This window comes from Phocoena phocoena, chromosome 2 (genome assembly GCF_963924675.1).
Source record: "Phocoena phocoena chromosome 2, mPhoPho1.1, whole genome shotgun sequence".
NCBI classification, from domain to species: Eukaryota; Metazoa; Chordata; class Mammalia; order Artiodactyla; family Phocoenidae; genus Phocoena; species Phocoena phocoena.
The window spans coordinates 88,934,720-88,957,262 of NC_089220.1; positions in this window are offsets into that span (position 1 = coordinate 88,934,720).

The following is a 22,543-nucleotide window of genomic DNA, read 5'->3' on the forward strand; positions in this document are numbered from 1 at the left end:
CATCCAGGTGATCAAGGTTAACATCAGGGGGTGGCGGTGGGCGAAATTGATGAAGCGGGTCAAAAGGTAAAACTTTAAATGAATAAGTAACAGGAATATAATGTACAGCATGTTGACTATAGTTGATGATATTGGATTGTATATTTGAAAGTTGCTAACAGAGTAGATCTTAAAATTTCTTACCACAAGGAAAAAAGAAAAGTTGTATGTGGTGATAATATTAACCAGACTTATTGTGGTAATCATTTAGCAATATATACAAATATCAAATCATTATGTTATATGCCTGAAACTAATACAATGTCAATTACATCTCAATTAAAAAAAGATTTATTAGTGGGAAAAAAAGGTTAATATCAACAGTAATAAGTTATGTTGATATTACATACCTTTGATTAGATTAAAAAATGATGAAAAATGTGATAAAAATGGCACTTTACCACTGTGTTCTTCCTCTCTATAACCCACAAATTCAATCTTGTCACAGGAAAAAAACATCATTTTATTCAAATAGGGAGACTCTTACAAAACACCTGACCAGTACTCCTCAAAACTATCGAGGTCATCAACACAAAGAAAGTCCAAGAAACCACCACAACCAGGAGAAGCCTAAAGAGACATGACAACTGCATGTACTATGATAAGCTGGATGGAATCCTGGAACAGAAAAAGGACACTAGGTAAAATTAAGGAAATCTAACTAAACTATGGACTTTAGTTTATAATAGCATAACTGTGTTAGTTTATTAATTTTAACAAGTATATCATACTAGTAATATGTTATTAATAACCTCAGAAACTGGATATAGGGCATATTGGGAACTCTACTATCTTTTCAATTTTTTCTGTAATTCTAAAACTTCTAAAAATAAAGACTAGTAAAAATAAATCAATGTAACTTACCATATTAACAGACTAAAAAGAAAAACATACCATTATTTAAATAAGATACAGAAAAACACTTTGACAAAATCCAATACGCTCCCTTGTGAAAGCTCTTAAGAAATTAGAAAGAGAAATGAATTTTCTCAACCTGATAAAGAGCATCAAGGAAAATCCTACTTCTAAAATCATACTTAATGGTGAAAGACAAAATGACTTTTTCATAAGATTAGGAATAAGGCAATGATGTCTGCTCTCACCATTTCTGTTCAACCCTGTTCTCAAGGTTCTAGATAGTTCAACAAGACAAGAAAAGAAATGAAGACATCTAGGTTGGAACAAAACATGTAAATTTATCTTTATTCATAGACTACCTGATCATACATGTAGAAAATCCTAGGGAATCTATAAATATGTTACTAAAACTAATAAATGATTTTAGTATGCTTGCAGGATACAAGATTAATATAGAGAAATTAATGTGTTTCTGTATACTGGTAATGAGAAATTAGAAATTGAAATAAAAAATACAACACTGTTTACAATAGTATATAAGATATGAAATATTTAGGGATAAATTTGTCAAATTATGCACAAGACCTATCTACTGCAAACTATCAAACATTGCTGGGAAAAATTAAAGAAGACCTAAATAAGAGGAGAGATATGCTTTATTCATGGATAGGAATCCTCAGTATTGTTGAGATAACAATATTCTTTAAGTTGATCTACCTATTCAATGTAACTCTAAACAAAATTCACTCAGGATTTTTTTGCAGAAATTGCCAAGCAATTTTCTAAACTTTATATCAAAATGAAATAGGCTTAGAATTGCCAAAATAATTTTAAAAGAGAAGGACAAATTTGGGGTCTTGTACAACTTATTTCAAGACTTATTTGAATACATATAAACAATGGAATATTTCTCAGCCATAAAAAGGAACAAAATCGGGTTATTTGTAGAGATGAGGCTGGACCTAAAGAGTGTCATACAGAGTGAAGTAAGTCAGAAAAAGGAAAACAAATATCGTATATTAACGCATATATATGGAATCTAGAAAAATGGTATAGATGATCTTATTTGCAAAGCAGAAATAGAGACACAGATGTAGAGAATAAATGTACGGATACCAAGAGGGAAATGGGGGGTGGGAGGAACTGGGAGATTGGGATTGACACATATACACTATTGATACTATGTATAAAATAGATAACTAATGAGAACATACTGTATAGCACAGGGAACTCTACTTAATGTACCATGATGACCTAAATGGGGAGGAAATCCAAAAAAGAGGGGATACATGTATATGTATAGCTGATTCATTTTGCTGTAAAGTAGAAACGAAAACAACATTGTAAAGCAACTACACTCCAATAAAAGTTAATTTTAAAATAAATAAATAAACAGTGATCAAAACATTATGGCACTAGTGTAAAGACAGAAGATGGTTCATTGGAATAGAGTGTTCAGATAAAGACACACATATATGTTCAATTCATTTTTTACAAATTTACCAAAGCAATTCAGTGAGAACAGGATGATCTTTATAATAAATTGTGCTTGAACATATGCAAAAATGTTCTTTATAGGACCACATACAATAATTAACTTGAAAATGATCACAGACCTAAATATAAGAGCTAAAACTTTAAAAGTTTTGAAAAAAATCTTAGTTACCTACTTTCTTGGCTAAGATTTCTTAAGTATTATACAACTTCACTATAAATGGAAAAAGTCAATAAACGGACTTTATAAAAATTAAGAGCTTTTGATCTTCAAATAGCATGGACAAGAAAATGAAAAGCAGGCCACAGACTGGGAAAGTATATTTTTGCAAAACATGTATCCAACCAAGGATCTCTATCTAGAATATATGAAGAACTCTTACAACTTGATAAGAGGGCAATCAAGAAGACAATTTTAAAATGGGCAAGACAGTTGCTCAGACACTTCACCAAATAAGATATACAGTTGGCAAATAAGCACACGGAAAGTTGCTGCCAACATTATTATTCAAAGGCAAATTAAAACTACAAAAAGATACCAGTGTACTGCTACTAGAATGACTAAAATTAGAAACACTGACCAACCAGAGCAACTAGAAGTCTCATACACTGGGATTGTAAAATGGTTTCAAACATTTTGGAAAAGAGTTTGGCAGTTTCTTAAAAAGTGATCCATTATTACCTGGCCATTCTATTTCTAGGTATTTACCTAAGAGAAATGAAATGGTATTCTTATACACAGACTTGTTCATAACTGTTCATAGCTTTGTTTGTAATAGCCCAAAACTGGAAATAACCCAAAAGTCCATCAATAAGAAGATAATAAAATTGAGATATACTCATATAATGACATATTACTTATCAATAAGAAAATGAACATATGCTACAACATGGCTGAATCCCAAAATAATTATGCTGAGTGGAAGATGTGAATATACGTACTGCATAACTCTATTTATATAAAATTTTGGAAAATGGAGAGTATCCCATAGTGGTAGAAATCAGATCATTGGTTGCTTGTGGGGGTACGGTGGGGTTTGGAAGGGTGGGAGGAAGGACTCACAAAGAGGAAACTTTGGGGCATATGGATGTGTCATCTTGGTTGTAGTGATAGTTTCAAGGGGATATATATTTGTCTAAACTTCTAAAATGATACACTTTAATATTTTCAAAACTTTTATTCAAACATTCCTTGACAAACCTTTCAATAAAGAATTGTTTTGCCTTTTTATAGACTACAGCAATTTGAATTGCTATTACTTACTTGCTCATATTTCTCTTTTTTAGACGACAAAATCCTTTAAGTCAGGAACTCATTCTATTTTTGTTACAAGTGTCTAATACTGAGGTTACCGAAAGCAAATATAACAAATAACATGCAGAATAGTATAAATCAATCAATGAGTACATACTACTGAATACATCCAAATACTAGGGTCTCTGGGAAATTTCTTTTTTTTCCTTTTCACACACACACACACACACACACACACACACACACACATACACAATTTTATTTTTACAAGAGATAAATTGACACCAAGCATTGTAAATGGATGACCACAACAAAAGCAACAATGATTGCAATTACCAAACACGAAACACACTCATACTATGTCATAATATTGACATTCAGTCCAGGAATCCTCCACTGTAGCAGGGGGAAATTTCTTTAAACCTTATTTGAGATTATCACATCTTGTGAAATAAGAAAAAAAAAATAAGAAAAATAAGAAATAAGAAAAAAAAATCTAGATTTTAAAAATAAAGTTAGAAATGTTCACCAGAGTAAAATAAGCAAAACTAACCATGCACTGATCTATAAAACTTGACCATAGCAATATTTAATTTCTAATATAAGCAAGATCGTTTCTCAGCCCAATTGACCTCTGTTTGATATGTATGCACCTTAGATTAAATAAACCAATGTGAAGTAAGACCCCACTTCTGAAGTCACAGCTTCAGGAAAATGGATCACTGAGAGTCAGGTGAATGAGTCTGGGAAAAGTAAGGGGACTCCTAGAAGATTTAATCTGAATAGTGGGAATATTCTCATTTGAGTCTTGAAGTTTTCCTTTCTTCAGTGGCTAAATTACATGTCTTTTCTTTGAATGAAGATTTTAATGGTCTCCACTCACAGGAGAAGCAAAGCATACAGGCCCACAGCCCTCCATGCCTCCCCTTTCTCCCCTGTGCACTGTATCCAGTGTTGGGTGTTGGGGGACAGGGGTGTGTATGTGGCTTATGTGGTCTAGGCCTAGATGTGGACTCCCCCCGTCCCCTAGATTCACCTATAGTCCCTTTTCCTATTCCCCCTCAGGGGGCTCCTCCCCCCTCCTCATAAAAGTCACACTGTAACAAGGTTGAGGGAAGAGGGCACAGGGAGGGGCAGGAGGATCTAGGAATCCACATCCCAGCCTGGCCCGGCCTGAGTCAGGGTGGAGAGTGAGTGCATGTGCCTATGTGTGCGCGTCACTGGGCATGACTGTGAGTTTTGGTCCGGTCCTGTGAGCTCCAAGTTCTTCCCCACACCAGTCCTCTTTCAGAGGTAATATCTGGTATCTCCACTGCGGTCAGCACATCTGAGCTGTTCAAACCACTTCTTTGGCAATGGTGGGGCTGCTGTGGGCGAGGCTGAGGCCTGGCGCCTCTCTGTCACCCCTGGCTCAGGGAAGGGAGGTGTGGAAGGCCAGGAGGGGAGGCAGGTCAGCCTCAGGTGCTACTCCCTGGCTCCCCCAGGAGCCAGTAGGCCCGAACTGGGCCTTTGCCCTTCATTTCTACATCCCCTCGAAGCTCCAGCTCGAAACCACCAAGGTCCTCCGGGATAGCCTTGGTCTCAGGAGACAAGTGGATCTTCGGGGCTTCCCTATTAGACTCTATTCTTGAGGCCGTGTTGACTGTGTCCCCAAAGAGACAGTAACAGGGCATCTTCAGCCCTACCACACCAGCACGGGCACAGGGGTCGTGCAGGGAGCTGAAGCCTATCAGCGAGGGGGTGGGAGGGGTGTTTAGGGAGGTCAGTGGGAGGAATGGAGGGTGCTCATAGGATGGGGCTAGGGTGCTCCAGGAGAGGTGGCAGGCGGGATCTGTGGCTGGTGGGAACCCAGGTGTGTGTGTGTGTGTGTGTGTGTGTGTGTGTGTGTCTGCACATGCGTCCAGTGGTGCTGGTCCTTTTTTTTTTTTGAAACCCTGTAGTTCAGCACTTGATGTGATTGGTAGATGCCTGATATTATTGGTCGACGTGGTTGCATTAAGAAAGCTTATGATAACCCACCCCTCCCTCCAACTCTCAATCTCTAACTTCTCCACACATTAATTTTTCTAGGTACCTCTCAGAAACACAAGCATTGTGCTTTGTGCCAATGGCGGGGGGTAGGAAGAGGTACCCTTCCTACCCTCTTCCTACAGTATGAGGTACTGTCCTGAAGTACTTTATAGTCCTAATGAGACAGAGAAAATATCAAAACATGACAGAATAGCCAAACTACCAGGGAAGACAGAGTTCATAGGTGGGATCTGCCTTTTGGCCAGGGAAGCTTCAAAAAAAAGATGGGATTTTAGCTCAATCAAATAATCAAATAGGATTACAATAGGCTAAGAGGTGGGCAGAGGGCACTGAGAGGTGAGGGGACAAGGGTGAGATGAGGAAATAGGATGGAGGAAAAAGTAACTTAACAAAAGTAAGCAAACTAATGAAATAAAGCTGAGTATTGCATTCAGCCAAATATCTAAACAGCATCTAGTAGTTTTAGAAGGGAAAAACAATAAAGAAAAAAAAAACACCACCTGACTTAATTATTTGCAATTCTTCAAACCAGTTTATATAGGTATGTATTATTTCATAAGTTATATCTTGAGTACGGATATCCCAGGTCTCTAAAATTTACCTTGTGATGCATAATCCAGAGGGTACAGATGATGATACTTAAAAACTAAGTTCACTAATTGAATTCTATATGAGACCCTCAGTGAATTTATTTGGAGAATGGCTTATATCAAGTGATTGAAAGTGATTCTTTATATTACTGATGTTATATATGTATGTATGTACTAGGGCTGGATTTGTCAACTATGTAGACATAGGACCATTAATAAGATTGACTAGTTGATGGTTGGTCCATGCTATCACTGAATCATACATAATAATCTAATTCAAAGAAGAACACTAACACTAGTATAAAATTATTTTAAAAATTGCTGCTTAAGGGCTTCCCTGGTGGCGCAGTGGTTGAGAGTCCGCTTGCCGATGCAGGGGACGCGGGTTCGTACCCTGGTCCGGGAAGATCCCACATGCCGCTGAGCGGCTGGGCCCGTGAGCCATGGCTGCTGAGCCTGCGCGTCCGGAGCCTCTGCTCCGTAACGGGAGAGGCCACAACAGTTAGAGGCCCGCGTACCGCAAAAAAAAAAAAAAAAAACTGCTGCTTAAGATGTCTAAATCAGCTCTTGGTAAACATCCTCTGTGCTAGGCTGAAGAAGTTTAAGCCTATCCAACAATGCACACTCCCAGGAAAACATCCTCAGCTGAAGGTAGCTGACAATGTGGGTAACCTGACTCCCAAGAAAAGATGGACAGCTTCTATAAAACCTTGAAATCAGATTCACATTATTCTTGTGAAATTATTTTAGCTATTACTCCTTGAAATAAAATGCCACTTTCATAATGACAGCAAGATTTGGGGGACATTCTGTCACTTGGGTAACCTTGAAGTTGAAACAAAATGGAACACTGGTAAAGGAAACAGTGTTTGCATTTCACAAGGAATTCTACATTTCCCAAGGGTTCTCTAAGCTCAGGAAACATCTTCAGAGAAAAAAACACTTCTCTTTTTTAGTACAAAGGATGTAAATTATAACAAATCAAATGGAGTGGGGATGACAAGGTCACTTAAAAGTACTTCTGTGATTAACTAGTCTGTATTCAAATTGTATTGTAACAGATTTTAATAACTGACACCTTGAATGAAAAGTGTTTTATTTCTGTAAAACTTTTCTGAAAAGAAAGCATGCTAAAAGAACATAGTTTTGTGTCTCACTCCACTCTCTGGAGAATACTAGAATAATATGCGTACTTGTACATGAAAAGAATTTATATCGTTTTAGAGCAAGAAGTGATCTTAGAGATCATCTAGTTCAAACATCTTGTTCTACAAATGAGGAGACAAGCCTAGAGGTCAAGATAAGATTGATGTTTAAGGAAGATTAGTCTGGCACCGTGGACATGACACTGCAGGTATGGTCTCAGGGACTGGTCTGGGTAGGCCTGGGTCAGGCTGGGGTGTTTTCTCCAGTGGTTGGAAGTGCATGCCATCAGAAGGATAACTGTGAATTGGAGCTCAAGTTAAGATGAAAGGGGCAGAGTCTGGCATCAGTTCCTAAGGAGTGATGGAAATATATGCCATAGCTGAGATTAGAACATTCGGGGAAATAGACTCCAAGACTCAACAACATTATAGGGTGAAGACCAAAAGCTGCAAAGAAAGGATACATTTTTTTAAATGAATTTTCCTGTGATGTAGAAGAAGACTTGACATATAATTTGGAGTCTCAGAGTTGGACTGCAAAGAATTAGTACAAAAAGATTGAATAAAATTGAGTGATATAGGGGCCTTAAAAAAGTCTGATAAATGCTCATTGGCCCATTTAACTCCTCTCTTTTTAGATTTATAGAAATTAATCCCTATTGTTGTTACTTTCTTTTTGGGGGCATTTTTGGTTGTAGCTTTCTGAGAGGCCTTGTAAACAATCGGAAAATGGGTATATGGGCTTAGAAGCAGACAAATTGAGATTTGCTTCCTGGCTTTGATCCTGACTAGACAAATGGTGTTGGACAAATTACAAATCCTCTTTGAGTTTTTCATCTGCAAGATGGAGATGACAGTACCCTCTACTTCAAAGGTTGTTTTGAGAATAAGATAACTAGAATTCTAAGCACAGAATATACCTCCAGTAGCCCCAAGGCATTTTGAAAACAGGAAAATTAAGAAGCAGGTTATTTGTTGATCATCCTAATAGTTCAGTACACCTTTCAAAGGGTTCACAAACTTTCACTTTTGCTGTCTTTTTCCCTTAAGTTTCCCCACCTGCAATCTGAATGGATATTGACAATCTAAATGGTTATCAGTGTGTGTCTTTGTGAAAATAATTGAATAAGATCATTGGGCTATAAGAGCCCAGAGAGATGGTTTAGTACAACAATTTCAATTTATAAAGTGGAAATTTAAGCCTGTAAAATTACTCACTATGACATGCAATGATTTCATAGGCCAGTACATTTAAAAAAAAAATTAGAAGGTGGATGTAAGCTTGTTTTGTTCTTGCTGTTGTTTGTCCTTTGGATTTATCATCTAATATCACCATCTCTTCATCCTAGGTAGCTACTAATTGTTGGTTGAACACTGCATTTACCGAACAAACTCTGAATTAAGCTTCAGTAACAAAGGGAAGTATATTTAATGCAACTGTACCTCATTGGGAAATCTTTAAACTTTATTTGAGTGTTGACCTAAACTGATGGTGTGCTATATTGACTGAGAGGACAGTAATCTGGGACAAAAAAAGTCCTGGATGAGAATCAAGAAAGACAATATGGGCATGACTCTGTTTATATGGCCATGACTACAGAATTAAAACCAGCTCTATGGTTTTTTTTTTTTTTTTTTCCTATGGTTTTAATAGATAAGTCTTACTAGCTCTCTGAACCTAATTTTCATCATGTAGAATAGAAAAGAAATCCTCCAACAGATAAAAACTACAAATTGTGGAAAATACAAGACCCTGAGGAGTGAACAAAATTTAGGCAGATTCTGAAGAGATGTTGACAGTTGGATAAAGAAAATGACATGGCATGAGTTCCCCACTTTTTTTTTTTTTTTTTTTTTTACTGATTTTAACTCAAGGTCAGAATGCAGTCAGCATACTTGGGGCAGCTAAAACTCCTATAAAAAACTGCGATCTTTCTGGCATGAAGAACCAATGACAGCCACTAGAAAGGGTGGGGGAAAATCCCAGAAGAAGAGCCAGAGAAGGTAAGCGACATGTTCTGTACATACAGTCTGTATAAATCCCTAACTGACCTCTGCACCACACAGACACAGGGCAGACTGCAAGCAGCCTAGCTACCAATAAATAACTGAGTTGCTGTCCAAAAGAGAGCTTTCAGTTTGAGACAAGTCAAATTACCCACTAAGACAATAAAAAATCAGTAATCTTTGCAAGAACATAACATAGTCCAGATTCTCTACAACAGCACTCATAATATCCAGAATACAATCCAAATTTCAAAAATCTGGAAAATTTGATCTATTCTCAAGGGAAAAGACAATCAGCGGAAACTATGATAACTAATAACTCAGATGTTGGAATTCATAGACAAGGATTTTAAAGCAGTTATTGTAATTATTCTCAATAACATAAAGGAATATATGCTTATAAAGAATGAAGAAATATAAAATAGAGGTATTCATTCACTTCCTCAGACAGATTGTAACTATTCAATGCCTTCTATGAAGAGACAGTTCTTGCCTTCTTAGAGTTTGTAGTCTAATAATAGCATAGTTGGTGGGGTATAATGTCACTTTAGCTGTACTGTTTGTTCTATAAATCTATGATTCTGAGAATAGGGAATGGAGGAGGGTCCTTAATAAATACACAGATATCCAGACACCGCTGACTTGTACAGTAGGGATCTAACTGAATTAAGGCCAGAGATATTAATTTGACTTCATAATTTCTATAGGCAGTGGCCCCAAAACAACTGACTAAATCAGGTCCTGACATATATTGACAGATGACTAATAATAACAGCAGCAGCAATTATAAGAGTAATAGCTCATGTTTGTATATATCTTAAAAGCTTACAAAATAACTTGTACTTTTATTATGAAATTTGAGCCTCCCAACCACCCTGTAAAATAGGGGGGCAAATATTCACATTCTGAAGGTCCATTTGGAAGTAAAAATTGGGGGGAGTATATCCGTATAGAAATTTTCTTTTCAGAAACATGAATGGACTATAAAAATTACAGGCATTCACCCATATCTTTATTTCTAGTAAGCTCTCAGTGGCAATCTAAATTTTACTGAAGGAAAACAAGTTTTATCTGACATGAAAGCAGCAATGAATATCTGGGATTATCAAAGAATTGTGGCAACTGTCTTTTCCAGAAACCTATCCTAAGAATGAGTTGTTCAGTGATAATTAGAGAGTGAAACGCACACAGCTTCACATTTCAATGCTCCTTTCCAATTAGAATGGCATTAGAGTGAGAGTATAGCCATATAATTGTAAAGAATAGATCTAATTTTCTCAATGTCACTGAAATATCACCTTTGGGGACTAACAGCACTGAATGATTATACATATCATTCGGTAATTGTATTTTTACCCATTCCAGACTGGGATCTGATTTTTTTAAGGTGGACATGCAATTAGACTATAAATGAACACACATCAACTGGCCCTCAGAAGATAGCAATATGTCAGCATTAACCCAGCTGCATTTTTAACTACTGTCAGTGGCAGTGTTTGCGGCTTGTCAACACTCAGCAGTGATGAACAGAGGGATTCTGAGCTTGGCCTTTAATAATAAAAAAGAAAGAAAGTGACTGAGAAACTCTGAACTCAGGGAGAGTGGCCTTCACATACTGGCTGGCTATTGGATGTAATTTTTAAACAAGCTGTGATAGAAGATCAAGATTAAATTTCCACCATTGCTGCCAGATGCTAGTCTTTGAGAGCTGCAGAGAGAATGTATATTAACAGAGAGGATCCTATCATTTTATCTCATAGGCTGCAAAACAGACAATCCCTGGGGGGAAAAGAGGAGGTCTGAAGTGCCAATTAATCGTGGCATACATTGCTGGATATATTTCAGGTCAGGAGTGGAAATTTATATAGCCATCTGCATTTAAACAGCAGTTTCTAAAAGTAAAATGTATAGAAGAAGGTGAGGTTGAGGCTATAAGTTATGGCTTCAAGACCTCCTGAATACTACTGAGCTCTCTAATGCACAATCATAAATTTAAATAAATATAATTATTTGGTGTGTAGTTGAAGTCTCATTATCATACTAACCAGAAGCAAATTTGTGGACCAGTCTGATCCTTGGACTTGATAGGGAGCAATCCCAGGACATTTAAATGAGGGCATTTTTCACACGGGACAAAGGATGAACAATCATTCTCATTTTCCTGTCCTAACAACACAGCAGTTAACAACCACACTCCCCCTCATTATGATGGAGTGTTCACACCATGAAATGAAAATGTCAATAACTCCATTCTCATTACCAGAGTTGTTAATGCAAGCCGATGAAATGCACTATTTCTGCATGAGACATCGGCCAGAAATCAAAGCCTGTGGCATTTCTTATAGATTTCTGTGAAGGCCTTCCGTACTTTAACACGTGGACGGGCTGCAGCTGTATCTGCACATGCAAAATGAATGTTTTGAGTCATTGTCTAAGAGTGCTTCCCCTCCCCAAGGAACATGACCTGTTGTCCTGGATGCAGTCCTAGGGTGTATAGGAGGGGATCTCTTACTGCCCTGGCTGCAGTGGGTGAGGTCAAGAGAAGCCAACAAAAAGGCAGTATCTGTGGAGAATGACAAATTAACTCCAGAGAGATCATATACCCTAATCACTAGCCTATAAGGTCGCTGACAGAGCAGACATGTGGAAATACGAAATAATCGTATACAGATGGGGAAACCAAATGACTATTGGAGAAATATGAAGCAGAAGGTAGGAGAGAGAGCCTGAGAAATTCCCCAGCTGGAAAGAATAAGTTAAGGCTTTCCTTTCCTTTTCAACTTCTCTTCCTCACTGTACACCCTACTTTAGCACTCATCCTCTGTATTACAGATAGGTAAGACCATCCTTGAGGTTACCGATAGACAATGTATGTCTTGAAAAAAGGATTATGGTTAATGTTTCTGTATCCCTGGGTTAGGCAAAAAATATTTGAAAAGGCTTTTTTATGAATTAGACAATAGTTTTCTATTGCATTTAGAATAGAACCCAGACTTCTTACAGTGGACCATGATATGAGTCATTCCTTCATCTCTAATTTTATCTCAACCTGCCATCTACCTTGTTTAATATGCCCTAGTTAAAAATAGATTTTTACAGTTTCCTGAATGCCCCAAGCTCTTTGTAAACAAATGATTTCTTTTGCCTAGACTTCCCTTTCCTTCCTCTCTTCATGTGGCTGAGCTTCTTTCATGAATGTCTTTTTTCTTATCTTTCAGTTCTCAGCGTAAATGTTACTGCCTCAGAAAGATTTCCAGACTATACATACAGTATAAAGTATATCCTTTTTGTTATTCTCTTTTATAGCACCAGCTTTTACCCCTGTAGGGTGATCAGCCACCCTGATCACCAGGAATCAGAGGATTCCCGGGATGCAGTTCCTTCTGTACTAAAACTAAGAAAGTTTTAGGCAAACCAGGATGGCTGGTTACACTCCTTGTAGAACTTACTTAATTTGAACTATATTTTTGTTCATTTACTTGTGGAATGTCTGTATCCCCAATTAAACATTAAGGTCCAAGGAAGTGGGAACCATGTCCTTTTTGTTCACCATTGTATACACTACACCTCTCACAGACCCAGACAATTAGTAGGCATTCAATAAATATTGAATGAATAAATAAAAAATGAATCAGAAAACCAGATACTGGGAGTTCAGAACAAGAAATGTACATAGAAGCATCAAGGAGCCAGTCAGTTAGACCAGAGGATGGCACACTACAGCTTGTAAGACAAATACAGTCCACCATGTATTTTTCATACAGTCCCTAAGATTGGTTTTTACATTTTAAAAAAAAAGAAGAAAGTTTTGTACATGTTATATATTGTGTATGGCTACTTTTGCACTACAATGACAGTACTGAGCAGTGGCAGTGTTGAGTCATTACAACAGTCTGAAAGGTCTGCAAAGCCTATAATGTTTTCTATCTTGCCCTTTACAGAAAAAGCTTGCTGATCTCCTCATGTAGAGAGTCCCAGAAACAAACTTTATGGATTGGTGACTTAGGATAAGATGGGCCACCCATATCCTCTGCCTATGGAGATTCCGGGAACCAAGATCCCCAGCACAACTGAAGAGAAGATTCTCAGCAGTTTGGCAGGATGGGATCTAGAAAGTATAGTTATTTTATTGTACACTAGGGTTTATGACTGAGATTCATAACCGTTAAACATGTTAAGATGATAAAGAATCTGTGAAGTCCTGCTGTCAATGAGCATATATAAACTAATGTTTTCCAGAGTTATTTAATCCTGTATTTTTTGTTAGATTTATTAATGTCCTATGAAAGAAAGTTTTCTTTTCTAAAGAACACAGTTTGGAAAATGCTGCTGTAGTCCAACCTCTTTTTTTATAGGGGGAAGCCTGAGAATCAAAGGTGGTAACGTGGACAAGATCACATAATTGGTAAATAGCAGAACTGGAACTCAAGATTTCTAACACCTCTAGTATAATTTTAAGTCTCTACAAATCTTTTTTATTTTTTGTTTTGCAGTACTTGGTCCTCTCACCGTTGTGGCCTCTCCCGTTGCGGAGCACAGGCTCCGGACACACAGGCCAGCGGCCATGGGTCAAGTGCTCAGCCGTTCTGCGTCATGTGGGATCTTCCCAGACAGGGGCACGAACCCGTGTCCCCTGCATCGGCAGGCGGACTCAACCACTGCGCCACCAGGGAAGCCCTCTACAAATCATTTTGATTTAATCATGCAAAATTATGAAAACCAGATAGTTGACAGATGCAATAGAGTTTCTGAACTGATTTGAGTTTTTGACTGCATATCAGTTAAAGCTAAGTTGTTTTCATGGGAAGCATCAAAACTCACAAGCGGCAGGGTTTAGAGTGATTCCACGTTTTACTTTTTTTAGCCATTTAAAATAAATTGGTCAATCCAATGTAAAACAACATTCTGTTAAACAATACACCAAATTGGATTTTGATGGAATTGACCGTCGGCTTAAACTGTCAGGCCAATTCAGGCTGTATCTAGAGGACAGTCCAGAATAATATCTGAGAGTAAACACAAAACTTTTTAAAGTTAGGGGAAAATTAAATTTTCTGATCGGGCAGGAAAGGGATAGACTAGTCAATCTCTGCCTTCAAAGCCCTCCTTTTGCTGAAATTGACAAATTGGTTACTTTCATCAGTTTCCGCTTCTGTCAATTTCAGCAGCCTGGAATAGTCACACAAACACATCAATTTCAGCCCTAGAAGCTTGTCTCTTTTGAAATTGACAGGAACTAAAATGAAGGAAAGCCAAAATGTCAGGTTCTCTGGAGGCCTTGGGAAGCAGCTGATATTGACTGATCTCTTCAGCAGGCCTGGTGTTCCAGGACCTTGATCCTGCTGGCTTGGTGCACTGGCTCCACACCAAGTTGCTGTCCCTAGGATCCTGCAGTGGGTGTTCCAAAGGGGCCACACATCCTCAAACTTAGGTCTTAAAGTCAACTGCAGCTCAGAATAAAATTGGCATAGTACAGAGTGTGATGATTTCAGAATTAGAAATAGGAGTTCTAGGGCCATCACTTAACAAGCAATGAAATAATTTAAATGTTTGAGGTTCTTTTACGATCTGTAAATTGTAGTTAGTGATATCTGTGCTACTAAATAATAATAACACTAATAATAGTTAGCATTTATTGAGCAAAGTATTTTCCATTCATTATCCTATTTAATTTTAATCAACCTTTTTGGATTGTTTTAGAAGAGAAAACTAAGGAATACAGAAGTTAAGTTACTTTATGAATGTTGCACGATTAGTAAATCCTCACTTCCAGATTAATTATCCTGTTAAGGGTTAAATAATAGTATAAACTAATTGTGTTAAGGATTAAATAATGTAATATTACATCATTAAATAATGTAATATTAAATCATTCTGGAAACTCTTAGGTGCTGTGCACTTCAGGTGTTATTATAACTGGTCGTCATAATTTCCAAAGGATTCACTGTATTCACTGTTTTACTTTCACATTTAAAAATATGTAGTCATTGCCTTGTATAATCCTGCATAATCAGTATGCTCATACTTGATTTAAGGAGGGATGTGAATAAAAGAATGATCTGATCCAAGTTAAATGTCCTGTACTACCAAATACAGATCCTTATTCCAAACACTTGGGATACGAACCACAAGACCTACAAGGGTAATTTTAATCTCTCTGGGTATGGCCTCTGAATAGGCTAAAACTCTCTCTATTCTGAGATATTTCCATTTTCATTGTCTCTTTTATGAAATTAATTTCAAGACCAAGGATATGCATACTTGTTTATTCAAATGTCCTTGGACATCGTTCAATGATATCCATCCCATTGCTGTCAACACAGACGTACACTCTTCCTCCTCATTTTTATTTAGTATATAATTTATTTAGGCATCTCAATAAATTTAAAGCTTTCATGGAGGCTTCTAAAGAAGACATACAGATATAGAAAGGTGCTGAAGATTACTTCTCATCTTCTGGATCCTCTCCTGACCTCTTCCTTCTTTTCTTCCTGCATTATTTATCTTCTTCCTTCCATCTCTTTTTCTTTCTACAGATACTTACTGAGCTACCATGTGGCTGGTATCTTGCTAAGTGCTGAGGCAAGGTGCATCGTTTTTTTCCCTCATGTCACTTAGAATTTAGTGAGGTTTGACAGACATTAAATGAAAATTATTTATAAATGCCAATGTGATAAGTGTGCAGAAAAAATACAAGACGGTTTGAAATAGAATGACATGTCCCTTACTTAGACTAGGGGATGAGGAAGGCTTGAATTGAATCCTTAGATTAATGCCCCTTTGATATGCACATAATTTCTAAGGTTTTAACATAAATGCAGCCCACACTCATTTCCTGCCTTTGATGACTATACATAATGAGTGACAGCCAGCTTTGGTTTTCCAATGCAGTCGTGAAAATGTACAGAAAAAAAAAAAATAAGGTTTACTATTTCTTAATCTAATAGTTGTCGTAACAGCCAAGGCCAATAAACAATTGTACAATTCAATTAGTTTATCGGACAAAGATCTGGAAAAAGCTAATCTTATCAATTGCACAAATTTAATTTAAAACTCTGTTTCTGTTTTTGAGGTTTCACAGGTAAGATGTGGAACATAAACTCAGGCTTGGGAAGGGAAGGGAAGGGAAAGAAACCAGCCTGACACATGACACAGCCCCAGAGCATCAGTGTTTACCATGCCTAATGTGCTATGTCTGTCTACACTGACCTGCCAGTTCAGGTTGCCCCTTCATAATTTGGCATTTTTTCTCTGAAAGCAGAGAGGTGCATGTACTCTCAGAGCCTTCCTGAGACTCATTTGTTTGAGAGCTAATTTGTTACGTTGAGAATTCTCTTCATCAGTGTCCCCTTCCATTCCCTGCGCTGAGAGCCTGTAGCCCTTTGTCACTTTGATGTATGCACAGCATCTATATTCAAGTAATTTATTCACAGACTGAAATCACTAATCCCAGTTTGGGCTGGAGCGTGTTTACTTGGTCAACCACACTCTGTTAAGCTGAGGCACTGAAAGAGGGTCACTCATAGCTGTCCTTCCCTTTACAACTTTTGGAGCCACGTATTGCAAACCATTTTATCAAAGAGCCATGGGTAGCAGTCTGTGAAGATGTATTGGGAATCAGCTAATGGACAGAAAGTACCTGCTCTGACACGTTAATTCCCTTCCCTGTCAGCCTGCATCACTGTAGAGCATGCATGATGGGAAGCAAGGTCCCATCACACCACGGCACCTGCTGCTTTTCCATCTGCCGAGCGCAGTAGCTCCTTTGATTGCCCATTTTTCAGCCTAATGGCTTATTCCTTTTCTCTTTGTAAAGTTTTCACATTTTATTGTGATTTTAATAGTCAGTTAAAATTTTTTCTCATCTGTTTGGCACACCAAGGATGCTGATAAAAGAATAACATAATATTCTAAACCGTACCCAAATTGAGATTGCTCCAAGAGCTGCATTTCAGTGTTTAGTCTGATAAAGTTGTCATGGCAATAATGTCCCCTGAGAATAAAAGTGCCACGTGCATGGTTGATTAAAGGAAATAGCTCAGATGGTACACAAACTGGTAAATATTGAACCTACGAACTATTATACTAGCCACAGTTTTATTTTGCTTTTTTTCTGCTTGGATTTTTTTTTTTTTTTTGGTGTGTGGGGGGAATAGTCCAATGATTCACATCTCTATCTTTTTTTTACTTGAGGATTTACGTTGTTAAAATCTCTTGGAATAGATATTGGCAGTGCTCCCAAACCGGCCTTTGGATTCTGTGTAAAGCTGTTGATTTGGCTGGATTAGTCAAAGCAGCAGATCATTATTACATATTGAACATCTGTCAAAAATAGCACTAACAATTATCAGATACATTCTCTATCGTGAAGATTTGGTCTTGAGTAGTTAAGAAGAACTTTCTGTAAATCTAAATCAATAGGACTATTTACTCAACACGAGAAAAAAAATAGAACTGTCTTTAATTGATGTGAGGATAAAATAATATGTATACTGTATTTGGGTATTTAAAATTAGGGTAGGTTGAAGCTACTATTTTCTGAGGGGCCAGAGCCAACCCATCTTCCTAAGTTTCAAGTAAATGAGAGAGAAAAATGGGTGCTTTAGGGGGGAAATGTGAGCCCTGATGTTACCTGGAATCTAGAATTTTTCTTTACTATCTGTAGGAAGAAATGCTTTATGATTTATATGTTTACATATATCACATTCATTGGTGGAGTGAAACATCAGGATGCTGTAATATATGGTAAGAAGATCTCATAGGCTGTGGGAGTGAGAGGATAAATAGCATACAAACTTCTGGGAAAACAAGAGTGGGAAGGCACTTCAGAAAATACTTATTTGTGTAGTCATACATTAAAGTTCAAAAAGCTCTCATCTACTAACCACACCCCAGGGAGCTAATCATGTAACTATGAACCTAACTAAACCTATAAAGACCAGTAAGATGCCAGACATTTTCAGTAGGATTTGAAAGGAAGTTGGAATATAGCACCCATACTGATGGACAAAATAAAAACAATCTTCAGCTAAAGGGTACCGTAAAGTTCTAGACCCTGAAACTGGAGAATGAAAAAGGGAGATTAAAATGGTGAAAGAAATGGAGGAATCTCAGTACAAGCAAGGGGAGAATTCTTCATTTTAAAAATGTTTACCCTTTAGCAGCTCAGGTTTAGACATTGAGCTAGGTACTGTAAGGAGAAGCAGAAAGAAATACAACTTTATCTTTATCCATCAGGAGATTATAATTAAACAGAGAAAGGAGACTATATCTATATCAAGAGAATACATGAGGGAGGAGGCAAGTAGAAGTGCTCTGTGTGTTGAGCGTGGGGCGAGCTAACTCCGAGCTTCCTGCAGTGGAGAGGCCAATGTTAATGAACTATCTTGCAGGTGTTGTCAATCTAAGCAAAGTCTGCCCTGGACTAGATGTGGGAGGGCAGGATCTATGATTAAGTAAAAACCTTAACAGTGTGGAAAGCCAGAGCCCAAGAAAGGATGTGACCAAAATTCATAATGACAAGTGGAACAGGTTGAACACAAATTTGTTTCCCAAAGGGAGAAATAGAGAAGTGCTAGAAACAGGGAAGGTCTCCTTTGAGCAATTCATTAGCATCCTTTCCAGATGAAAAGGGAAGAATGAAAGGAGGGAAGGAAAGAGTAGGGAGGGGGCCAGGGAGGAGAAAAGTTCTGCTTTCCACAGTGAAAAGTAATCTTATGGAACTGGTTGCTCTAAGTTGGTATGGATTGATTATGCTGTATGTTCCAACAGTATAAAAGTGTTTGCATAAATTCACGGGTGGCAGATTCACGTTCATATTTGAGAGAATCCAAAGTACAGAGAGGCAGGATGCTCTAGTTGAAAAGCACTGGGTCGAGAGTCAGAAAATTTAGGATGGAATCTGCCTGCGTCACGAGCTATTTTGTATGATTTGGGGCGAGTTATTATTACCTTAGTTTTCTCATTTGAAAAAAGAACATATAATACCTGTTTCACAGGATGGTTACAGTAAAGGAGACAATGGATGTGAAAGACTTTTAATAAACTTATTAGCAAACACACACATTCCTTGACACTGATGTTAGAAAGGACAACTTTATCTTCCCATTAAATTATTCTTCCTGACTGGTAAATTCTGCTCAAATTTATAAACAGTGCTTTTGGTGAGAAGTAGAAGCAAGCAAAATGGACAAAAAGGTTGTTATTATATCTAATCCTAGCGTGGTACTGTCCTGCCTCCTTTTGAGTCTGTTATGCTTCAGTGAAAATTCACGCCTTATGCAGTGACTCAGGCACAATGCCTGGCAGAAGTCAGAGCACTCAGGCCCAATCCTTTACATGCAGAAGGCAGGCATGCTTTGTGTGCTACAAGGAGACTTGTATAGATTAGCAAGGCCATGCAAAGTATTTTCCTTCTAGTCAGTCAATCATCATTTTTAAAAGCAACTTGGTTTGTGTATAACAATTTGATAAAGTTATATATTATATCAAAAATAGAAATAAAATAAAATCCTGAACTACAGACAGGGACTAGAATTAACTCTACCAAACAAAGACAGCTGTGACCCTACTGCAGTACTGTGATGGAGAGCTACTGGCTTGACAGCTCCAGGCTGTTTCAGATACAATGACATGAGAGACAGCAAATGACTCTCAGCTCTGCCTCTCTCAGGTGGCAGAACAGTGAAAGGAGGAGGCTGAGGTGCTTTTTAGTGGGTACAGGGTTATCCAAGAATAGCAGATACATTTATGTCATTAATTATTTAAAAGAGAATGGCAAAGGGCTCCCCCTCTCCTTATGTCTAACATGCTCTTTGACTAAAGGGTGGGAAGCAGGAATGTATAATTTTCCCCTAAAGATCTATGCATGCTCTGGTGTGCAACTGTATATGAGGGTGGTGTTGAATTGATCAGGGTGCAGTATCCTGACAACCGCTGTTTTTTTTTTTATCAGAACAGGTTATTCTACCACCAAATATTTTATTAAGTCATCAATTCAAACATTTTATCTGACTGCCTGAAGAGATTTTATACCAGTTCATTTATTTCCCTTGTTTCAGATGATAGGCACTTTGAATTTTCTTAGCTGGCTATCACTCAAGTCCATTTCCTGGTAAGAGTTAGCTATCAGTAGTTTAAGGTATGACCCAGCCATGGCCAAACCCCTTCAGTTTTCTTGGCTGTAACTGAACTCCAAAGTGAGCTATTAGTATATTTGGGGGAAGTATTTTGTTCCTCTTTAACAACCTAGACAACAATTAATTCAGGCTATTGCCCTTAATCTGTTCTTCCAAGGTCACATGAGCCAATTCCTGCTATCCACAGGACAAAAGGGGCAGCTGCTCAGGGCTAACTCTGATAAGGGAAACTACTGCTTTCTGCCTTCTGCTGAGGAGTGGCAGGTAGCTCAGTGAATAGGCACTTTTGCAAGAGCCCAAATAAGGGACCGTTTAGGCATCCTGAAATCTAGTCGTTTTTATACCACATTTTTTTCTGTCATGCTATCCTTTGGGCTGGTCTCCTATGGTCCTCACTCCCTCGATAAGTCAAGGCTATGTCCTCTATACTTGTCTTCATTCTGTTCCCAGTAATAGAACAAATAGTATGTAAGTGACTCTTAAAGGCTAACCTGGAACTGAACTACATCTTACAGAAAACCTCAGAATCTCAAAAATTCTCCTGATGGTTGTAGAAATGCCATTCTAAAACATGAAAGGCAAAAACCTATAGGTTAGCTGGGCTGAGAATTGTGGATAGACAGATGGAATTGAACGCTTAGAGGCTGATAGCCAAAATTTGGTACAAAAAATTAGGTACTTTAAAAATAGCGTGGAAGACATACAGATGGCAAATAAGCTTGCAAAAAAAAGATGTTCCATATCCTATGTCACAAGGGGAATGCAATTTAAAACAACAATGAGATACAACTACACACCTATTAGAATGGCTCAAATCCAGAATTATGACAACACCAAATGCTGGTCAGGATGTGGAGCAACAGGACTCTCATGCATTGCTGGTGGGAATGCAAAAATGGTATGGTCACTTTGGAAGATAGTTTGGCAACTTCTTACAAAATTAAGCATACTCCTACCATATGATCCAGCAATCACCCTCCTTGGTGTTTACCCAAAGGAGTTGAAAACTATGTCCACACAAAAACTTGCACATGAATGTTTATAGCAGCTTTATTCATAATTGCCAAAACTTGGAAGCAACCACAATGTCCTTGAGCAGGTGAACAATTAAAGAAACTGTGGCATATCTAGATAATGAAATATTATTTAGTGCTAAAAAGAAATGAGTTATCAAGCCATAAAAAGACATGGAGGAAACTTAAATGCATGGGAAGTGGAAGAAGCCAATCTGAGAAGGCTAAATACTGTATAACTCCAACTATATGACATTCTGGAACAGGCAAAACTATGGAGGCAGCAAAATGATCAGTGGTTGCCAGGGATCACAGGGAGGAAAGGGTGACTAGGTGGAGCACAGAGAATTTTTAGGGCAATGAAATTATTCTATACGATGCTATAACGGTAGATATATATTATTAGACCTTTATTCATACCCATAGAATGTACAAGACCAAGAATTAACTGTAATGTAAACTATGGTCTTTGAATGATAATTATGTGTCAATATAATCCCATTAATTGTAATAAATGTACCACTATGGTGGATGTTATTGATGATGGGAGAAGCTATACATGTGTGGGGGAATGGAGTATATGGAAATCTCTGTACCTTCTGCTCAATTTTGCTGTGAATCTAAAATTGCTATAAAAAGTGAAGTCCAATTTAAATAATAGCTTAGAATAAATATTGGTGCTTTTAATACAAAGCAGCAAAGGATAAAGGCCAAAAATGAAAGTTCTAGGAGAGAGAAACTAGTTGAGTTTGGGTTGGTGTAAGAAGAATTTACAGAAAAGGTGGAGTTTAAACTGGTTCTGGAAGAATAGATATGTGGAGAAGAGCTAGTAGGAAATGCACGGCACACGGATTGGGGTGGAGAGGCACCATGCATGCTTTTGGAATCATTGAATAACTCAAACTATTTTCACAGTTGGGAAGAATTTGTATAAGGGAACGTAGCATACTTTCAAGGAGGTGAATGGAAAGAC